The sequence below is a fragment of the Myotis davidii genome, unplaced genomic scaffold, assembly GCF_000327345.1.
Source record: "Myotis davidii unplaced genomic scaffold, ASM32734v1 scaffold352, whole genome shotgun sequence".
In the NCBI taxonomy this organism is placed as follows: domain Eukaryota; kingdom Metazoa; phylum Chordata; class Mammalia; order Chiroptera; family Vespertilionidae; genus Myotis; species Myotis davidii.
The window spans coordinates 584,109-586,569 of record NW_006283633.1 but is presented as its reverse complement, the minus strand read 5'-3'; the positions used below and the strand labels follow the sequence as shown (position 1 = coordinate 586,569).

Below are 2,461 nucleotides of genomic sequence, written 5' to 3'. Positions count from 1 at the left end.
TTCCACTGTTCAGTTGATTTGCATATTAGACTTGTATTATATAGGATACAATTTCTGTGGTATTATGAACTACAGATAAAAAAAGTCCAAGAGATATTATAAATCAAGCAAGCAAAAGCTTCTGGCATACATACACAGACTTTCCTGTGGAAATAAAAATTACAATAAAAAAGTCTACCTTTGGAATCTTAAGCTGTTTGATAAATGTTCTGTAACCTAATCATTTATCAGTGTTAAAAGTATACACACATGTGACAGCCTTTTGCAGACTCAAGTTTGCAGAGCTTATTTGGTTGCAATATGTTGAACATTTTTATTATTAATGCACTGTGGGGCTTTGAATTGATTTCATTACAAACAGAGACCAGATGTGCATTTATGCCAAAAGGGCTATGGGATGAATCCTTATTATAGCAATTTGTGTGGATTTATGCACTCCCAAAATGGAGAGACCTTCCATGGCACATTAGCTATGCCAGGGAATTTCTGAAAGAGATTTTTCCTGAGAAATATTACAAATGATGGCCTTACTAAAGGCCTGTCTGGGCCATTTGCTCTTTTCTCTATTTGTTTTTAACTAGGCTGATCCTCAATAATATACTGTATAATAATCCATAAATATCTGACCCAGCAGATCATTTGCAGATTAGCCGTAACTATCTATTTACCCTAAATCATGGGAGAACAGTGGTTACATTGACTCTAGTTACCCTCTTACATATGCATCTCCATCCGTGTTGCTATTCATAATGATGCTCCTCCAATTTCAGCACTGTTCCTGCCACAGTTTTTATGTCCTTTGATTTTATTACAGTGTAGCTCAGACCCCAGGGTGAATAACTCTGGCTGGATGTGATCAGATTAAGAGTTCAGTAGCCTATCTCCTTACATTAGCGTCTTTCAAAAAATACTCCCTACGTACTTAGCCCAGGGGTTAATATTAATTCAGTAATAATTCACCTAGAAAGCTGAGTGGTTTTTCAAGACAATTCCTGAATATGGTTGGACTATTTCATTGCAGAAATTACTGAGTGACTTTAATGATGCTTAATTCTTTTCTTTCCTCTGCAGACCTGCTAATCTTAGGACAAAAGAGATAATTCCTTACAAAGACCAGACAGCTGTTTTGCCCATTTGATTTATGGATGGGGTGCTTTTGCTTTATAACAAATATGTTCCGTTCTGCCAGAGCATGTCTGTTGAATCCTATGGAGCTTTAACATTATGTTATGTTATAAATTTATTAGGATTATAGAATGTAGGCAACTGGAATTTATAATGTTACCTTAGCTTGATTATAAATTTATAAAATCTTCAAAAGTGTAACAGGAGGCTTTGGCGCACAACAAATCGGCTTATGTAACTAACCCAAGGTCGGTGCTAGCTGGTATATTAGCTGGCTCTGCCTTTACCCAGACACCATGCTCAGCCACCACAACTGTAAATAAATTATAATTGCCTGTCTATCACTTACTCACTGACCTAGTCTCTCTTCACATTCTACCCTTTTGCCTGGTGTGTCCCTCGCACCTCCAAATGTTTATGCTACTCACTGAATATAAATGGTATTTGCACAGGTTTATTTGCCACAAAGCTCCAACACTTCTAGATATTAACATTGGAAACTTCCAATGAATAATGAGCATGCAGTGTTCAAGGAGTTATCTGTCTGTATTTTCTCTCCCTTTTCTCCAAAGCATCTTCCTCCAAATTCATACCTTTGCTCATTTCCTCCCTCAGGGCCAGAGTCCAGACAATAAACAGATGGAAGAGGGTTTGCAGTGGTATTGGGGGAGCAAAGGTGAACTGCAAGAGACTGATTGGGAGCCCAGAGCTAATAATAGGAGTAGAGCTATTCCTAACCCAGGCCTGTGGTTGCTGGGTCCAAGGAATGACTAAAAAATGGCAGTAGGAGGAATGTTCTTGAGGGGAAAGATGACCTATAAACAGGAGACACAGCCTAGTCTCAAGCACTTTTTCAAAAAAAGATGTAGGGGAGTAAATCTCTGACCTCACTCTCCCTCCTTGTTTAGTCTCCTTCCCAGCCTCCCCATTCTGTCTGTGTTAGGTCCTTCTCCTACCCCAGCTCTATTTGCCATCACCCACTCTTCCTTTCTCCCTTCACTCCCACCTCCTCCCTTCTTCCTTTTCCTTCTCCCAGCCCCGTCCTCTGCTCTGGCCTTCCTACTTTTCTCTAATGGATTTTCTAAATGTCATATTGAAAAAATAAAGTGAAACAGGCATCTTTAATGATTCATGCCTCTTCCTTCCTCTATTGCAGTTCTGTGAACTGCAGGCTTTTAAAGTGAAGAGACAGTCTGGCCGGTGTGGCTCAGTGGCTGAGCATCAACCTATGAACTAGGAAATCACAGTTTGATTCCTAATCAAGGCGTATGCCAGAGTTGTAGGTTTGATGCCCAGTAAGGGGTGTACAGGAGGCAGCCCATCGATGATTCCCTCT

General features: G+C 39.9%; 1 protein-coding gene across 1 annotated transcript in view; it reads left to right on the top strand.

Annotated features, from left to right (window-relative positions):
- The window catches only part of ADGRL3 (adhesion G protein-coupled receptor L3), a 323,628-nt gene that overhangs the window by 185,444 nt on the left and 135,723 nt on the right, over positions 1–2,461 (top strand). The gene's annotated exons all lie outside the window — the stretch shown is intronic.